A 7,272-nucleotide genomic window follows, 5' to 3' on the forward strand; every position below is an offset into this window, starting at 1 on the left:
ATATTATTTTGAGGTCTATAACTCCAGTTATGGTTGAAACAATTGGCTATTGTATTATGGTCTAGAAAATGATTTACATAAGTGTTTGTTTAGTTATTAGAGAAGAGATATGCACCTACTCAGTAAAATAAGATGCACTTGTTATTGATTTAATACCATGCTAGTTGAAAACACTTATAAGGATGCATTCAGTTACATCATATCATATTATACTGTGTCATCATATATGCATTCATGATATCTTATTTCATGCTCATGCATATAGGATCATCCTGAAGAAATAACTCTGTTGGAGTTCAATGAAGAAGAAGAGGAGAATCAGCAGGAGACGCCTCAGGCCTGTAGCTCCTAGGAAAAGAGGAGCAAACTCTTGAAGATCTCCCTGAGTGCCTGGATCACCGACCAACCTCTTTCCTCAAAGGCAAGCCTCGGAGCATTCTAAGTCTCCCATATTTTATAAAATATTACTTGAGTCATTTATGTTTGATGCTTTAGGTTATAAGATTTGATTGAAAACACTTGATGCGTGGAACTACCTTGTCTAGATACATATACCTTTAACCCTGTGTAGGTCCAGGATCGAATATATGCTTAGACATGCTTAGACCGATAGAAGTCGGGTGATTCTCTGTCACCTGTGAGATATAGGTGGATACCAAAGCACGGTTGGCTATATTTGCTATCATGGAAAAGAATCATAAGGTAATATAAATGGTGGCCGAGCGGAGTCTATGTGTAGGTTGACTCATGTAATTCCGTCTGTGCCGATTAAGGACCGTACCGTTGTTGGACGCTTTTGATAAGATTGAACGCATGCCTATCACTTAGCTGGTTGGATAACTCGTTCCGACCGTGAAGCTGAGTATCTCAACTTAGGTCGGGCCCCGTTCTATTAGAGTGTGCACTCTGGATGGTAGTAAGGATGTGCGGGGAGCCATACATGAGCCCAAGGGTAGGCCAGGCCTGAACGTCCTGGCAGCTAGTTGTCCCTGATTGTGCGGCGCTGGGCGAACCCACAAAATGTGGACCTGAGTTGTACCAAAGGTGACCTAAGATGACTGTTGATGTGGTCTGCCTGGGTTTGTGTTAGGAATAAATTTCTAACTGGTTAAAATCGATTCGAATCGCCATCTCTCTCAGACAGTGAGAAACTTGGCTAGTACCAACATCATAGTAACTATGATATGGAATAGATGGTTCGGATAAACATGGAATTACTACACCAGCTATGGTTACTATGGTATGCTACTAAATGATATACTACATGTTTGGCACAGGCTAGTTGCTAATCTAGAGATGAATAGCTATAATTAACTTGATGACCAAATTATAATTGTACAACTGAGTTAGTCGCTTTTACGCAAAATGTTATCAAGCTACCTCCACTTATAAAGCCTTGCATAATCCTTGGAGTCACTTTGTTTTTGGTTTATGATGGTTACATCTAGCTGAGTACCTTCTCGTACTCAGGGTTTTATTCCCATTGTTACAGATGGTACAATTTATCACTGGCTATTGCAAGAACTGCTTCTATCCCAGTCGTGGATGAGGAGTGAGCCCTAGGCAGGCATCTCTTATTAATCCTTCTTATATGCTTTTGTGGGAGTGTGATCACGAACTGGCACTATGCATTTAAACTATGATGGCAGATGTTAGTTTCAAACTTTAAATTGCTTCCGCTACTATTTACTGAACTTGGTTTGTAATAACCTTAATTTGTACTCTAATGAATGAACTGTATTTGTGAACCTTATGTAACATGTGACATGTATGATCTTGGTTGTATGTTGATGGTTAATCGAGACCCGTCATGGTACTCGACGGACTACCAGGGTTTATATGGGCTCAAGTATGACAGTGCGAACTGCTTGCGGACTGCCATTGTACTTGTGCTCTTATAAATTGGTCGGTTCTGCTACATCTCTAGCTCCTGATCGTGGTGATTGTGAGGGGTTCTTGACCTTTCCCCTGGTGGAGAGCCAAAATGTACTCTAGTAGATTGCTCATGGCTTATGTGATCCTCATCTTGTGTTGGTTGTACGGCACCCAGGTTGTAGGTTTGGCGTGTGATGCCAATTAGCGCTGTGAACCTCCAAGTGAGTGAATTGCCACAACTGGGGACTAGCTTACCGGCTAAGCAAGTGAACCTCGAAGGAAAAATCATTGTATCTTTATTGTCTCCTTGGTATTCATTGGTATTCATTAATTGATCTCTTGCCACGGCGGATATACCTCTCTACCACTCTCTTGTATTACATTGTGCCCTTACTTATGTAGACCTTGTGATAATTGAAACTAGTTAGTGTAGCTCTTAGATGTAGTTCTCTTGCTAGCTTGCTCACCTAGGTGTAAATTAGTGACTTAGCCTTGTTGTGATATACTAGAGATGATAGATTTTAGAATTGGGTAGGTGGCTTGCAACACAAGTGTACTGCTAGCGCAAAATTTGCTTTGCCATCTTATTTACTAATCACTTGCCTTAGTGTTGTTGTAGAATTTTTAATAGGCTATTCACCCCCCTCTAGCTATTAGGACTTTTCAAACCGCCAAGCCCACACATTGGGCACCGCAAGAACCTACCCACAAGTGAGGGTAGCTCAATGACATGCTCAACTAGAGTTGCTCTTCATGGCTCCCACTGGGGCGAGCACAACACCCCTCACAATCACTTCTCTGGAGCACCACACAATCTTCTTTACGTGCTTCGACGAAGACCACCACCAAGCCATCTAGGTGGTGGCAACCTCCAAGGGTAACTAGCACCACTGGCTTGCAACTCGAACACCTAGCGCCACTCAAAGCAATCTAACAAATCAACACACTAGAATCACACTCACTCTCAATCAATTTGCACTCTTGCAAGCACAAGTGAGTTAGAGGGCTTCCAAACACTCCTACCCAAGCCACATAGACATGAGAGTGCTTAGCAACTAGCCCAAGGATGGCCACCACTTCTATTTATAATCACACTCGCAATCAATTTGCACTCTTGCAAGCACAAGTGAGTTAGAGGGCATCCAAGCACTCCTACACAAGCCACATAGGCATGAGGGTGCTTAGCAACCAGCCCAAGGCTGGCCACCACTTCTATTTATAGCTCCAAGGGCTAAAACAGCCATTACCCCCCTTCACTGGGCACCTTTTGTACTAATCGGACTCGCTGCTGTAGTGACCGGACACGTAGGTCATAGAGTTCGGTCGTAGAGTCTGGTCGCTCCTCGTGCACCACATGTACTAGCTGTTTGAAGATGATTGTTGCTCATCAACGGCTAGCTCCCACACGCACATACTCCTAACCAGATGCGCCTAGGTCCAGCGATCAGACGCGCCGAGGCCGAGTTCGATCACCAACGTGTCTCTGCACAACTGACCAGACTCCCCCTTCTCCTATGACCGAACTCGACTCTCCTAGAGTCCGGTCACTTCCAGAGAGGTTCTAGAGAGCTCTTTTGATGACCAGGCACGTCAGGTCATCACTGACTAGGACGCTCCTAGCATCCAGTCACTTTAGCACATGAAAGAAACACTGACTGAACTCTATGACCGGACTCGCAGGTACTGACCGGACGCGTAGGTCATAGAGTCTGGTCATATACCTTTCAACACTAAAACAACTATAACTCTTAGCTTCAAAGTACGATTTTGATTATCTTAGACATTTTGGAAAGCTTACTCAGAGGGCTACACAACCCACTAGTAAATTTGATCCAAAGCAAAAATGGATCAACATAGAATTCTAATCCAATAGCCATCACATAGTTCGGAGCACACTGAAAAACCTTTCTCTCTTCTTCCATGTTGATCCAATTCAACTCCAACAACTTCTCCTTAGCAAATGTGCCAACACCACCTAGTGTACACCACCATGTGCATGTGTGTTAGCATTTTCACAATTATTTTTCAAAGGATTAGTCACTAAACTTGCCATGCCACTCGATCCCTAGCAATGATGCAAAGTTAGATTACTCGAGTAGGCACTAGATGACTATATTGCAAACAAGTTTGCCCCTCTTGATAGTACGGACCATCTATCCTAAACCCTGGCCAATCAACTTCTCTACACACCTATGATTGGTGAAATGAAATGCCCTATAGGTTATACCTTTGCCTTGCACATTCTATTCCTTTCTCCTAATGTTGATGCAATATATGCACCAACATGATTAACAATGATATGATTCACTTCATATTATCGATCTTGGACCTCACTTGCTCTTCACCATTGCGTCGGTCTATCGGCGCCAAGTCTTTGCTCAAGCATCCCGCCACATGGACCAGCTGCTTCAAAGCCTCCTGACTTGCCCTTCACTCTTGCAACCGGTCTATCAAGCCAAGCCTCATCTTGATCTTCTCCACCTTAGTCACATGACTCCATGTAATGTCTCATATGCACTGAGCTCCTTCATCACATGTGTGAGCCTTGCAACAAATCCAAACCATCTTCGCCGTCATGGCATGAGTTGCTCACACAAGTGTACCTATGGACTAATCACCCGTGTAACTTCACATTTAAACACATTAGTTTACCTAGGTTGTCACTCAATTACCAAAACCAAACTAGGGACCTTTCACGTAGCAATTTTGGCCACTGAGGCTATAGTCATGGTAGCCTAGCCCACTGAGGGAATAACAGCCCTAAGCTATAGGCCCATCTGAGCCCCTGAAGACTTCAAGGCCCTAGCAGCCTTGGGGGCTACGCCAGCTCCCTAGACGGAGCAACCCGACCCCCCGATCGACGGGCACTCGGTTGGAGCATCCCCCAAAATGAACCAACTCCCTAGAGTTAGGTCGGGAGTTGCTGAGTAGTGGGCCCAATGAGGGCCTCTATCCAAGGCTCGGCGCGCTCCCCGCACCCTAATCTATGGTCATGGAAGGTTGGCTCCAGAAGGCTAGCTCGAGAGGATCAAGACATGCTACCATAGCCCTCAGAGGGGCATGGCGCTCTAGATGATCAGTTGGCCCCGAGCCAGATCCTAGACGCTCTCAATCACCTAAACCACGGCAGGCCTTGGTAAAAAAGGAGGGCGCCCTTGGGCCTAAGGACGGTAAATCCTAGACGAGTTCACCGAGCCCTCGCTTGAGTCGAAGACCTGTGCGACATAGACTCACAGAAGGGGTCAGCATCATCATCGCCCCGCCACGACAGCCGAGCGACACCCATCACAAGAAAGAAGAAGACCCCAAGCAGGGCACAACACCCTTCTCAGTAGAAGCCATCCCTGCCAAGGAGGGTTTGGTCACCAGAAGATTGAATTTAGCCCTTCGTTGCCATCACGCTAAGTGAGGCCACGAAGGGCTCGGGGGCTCCTGACGAGATCCTAACACATGAGTATGTTAAGCCTCAGGTCCAATAGTTTTTCGAACGAAGGAAGACCCCTCGACCGACCCCTCTAGGATCGCCCGGGGGCTCGGAGGCTATACCCATCAGGTACGCTCGCAGCGCACCCTCTGAGAAGAAACACGGCTGAGGCTCGGGGCTTCCCGGCGCTGCCCCTTGGGCACGGCATTGCCAGCCACTTTTCTGACAAGGTCACGCACAGGACGTGACACATGAAAACAAAGCTTCCCAGCGGCCTCTAGGGTCAGTGATAAAGGGCGTAATACATGAGGCTTAGAGGTGGTGAGTTCGATTCTTAGGGGTCGCATATGCATGGATTTCTTGCGAAAATGAATGAAAACATTCAGAATCGTGTGTGACTACCTTGTGCGCGAGCCTCCTCAGATAAATTTTTTTGAGCCTAATTTGTAATTTTTGAAAATCATTTGTAGTGGCGATTTTCTTAAGAAAATAGCCAGTGTAAATCATTTGTAGTGACAATTTTCTTAAGAAAACAGCCAGTGTCACTACTACAATAAATCTTTTCCAATGGTGTTTGCCAAATGGCCTCGGAGGCGGGCAGGTTGGTTGCCCTGCCTCCATTATTGGGTGGTCAGGCAGCCACCACAGCAATCTATTAATATTTATTAACCGTGGCTGGCATTCTAACACAATCGTCTCGGTAAATCATTAACCGAGGCGGGCATTGTAACTCAATCGCCTCAGTAAATCAGGCTCAGCCCACTAGCCCACACCAACCCACTATCATCTCCGCGATGGTGCCCCTTCCTTTCCTCCACCGTGATGGTCTCTCTCTCTCTCTCTCTATCTATCTCTCTCGATTTCGGTGTAGGGCGTGGGCGGTGGCGCGGAGGAGGTGGATCTAGTGGAGGGCAAGGTCGGCGGTGCAGGCACTGCGAATCTGGTGGAGGTGCCCCGAGCGGCGAATTTGCGAGCAGCAGATCCGGTGGAGGGCACGGCGGATCTGGTGGAGGCGCCCCAAGCGACGAATCTACGAGTGAATCCGGTGGCGGGGAGGCCGGATCCGGCGACGGTGCACCTCCTGGTGGTGGATCCGACGAGCGACGGCGGCGGCGACCCGTGGATGCGCTCGGTGAGCCCGTGGGTGGGCTCGCTAGGCTTGTCCATGAGTTTTTAATTTTTTTTGTTTTTTATCTGATTTACCGAGGCGGGCGACCAACCGCCTCCGTTAATGCCAGATTAACCGTAACCTTTCGACGGAGGCAGTTGGCAAAACTGCCTTGGTTAAGGCTTTTTGTCCGTCTCGGTTAAGATTGTTGTAGTAGTGTGGAAATCATTTGTAGTGGCGGTTCTCTAGAAGACGTCTGTGAAGTTCGCGATTTTCACTGGCCTTTCACAGTGGCGGTGGAGAAAGGTGCTAGTAAAAATAGGTTTAGAACCGTCACTACAAATGTTCTGTGTACAAGTGAAAGGGGCAATGTAAGAAGAGATGTTCAGTGGTTTCTTCAACTCCAACGGCACAGAGCTCACAGTTATATGAATCCAGGTTCATGTGCTTTCTAAGGATATTCCTTGTGCTCAGTCTATCTTAGAGCAGCAACCAACATAAAACCTTGTGCTTAGGCTAACATAAGCATTTCCAGACCCAATTGAAAGCTAGGTTGGTTGGATGTGACTAATCAGCTTTTTGTAGACTCTTGAGGAGAGAAATTTGCTCGAGCTCCTGCTATAGGACCAGACATCATCACTATTTTCTAGAGTTGTAGCTTCATTAGTTGTTGCAGACTTTGCAGCTGTGTGAAGGCAATTTGAAAGAGAGGTAGGTTGAACATTTCTACGACTAACTGAGATAAGCTTATTTTTTTTGGCAAAAGAATGGATCTCTGGTAGGCTCTGCTCAAGGGGCTGGGGGCTAGCCATTTATCTTTCCAAAACAAGTAAGTTTTTTTGTTTGAGAATTACATAGTACAACG

Source organism: Miscanthus floridulus, chromosome 5 (assembly GCF_019320115.1).
Source record: "Miscanthus floridulus cultivar M001 chromosome 5, ASM1932011v1, whole genome shotgun sequence".
Lineage (NCBI taxonomy): Eukaryota > Viridiplantae > Streptophyta > Magnoliopsida > Poales > Poaceae > Miscanthus > Miscanthus floridulus.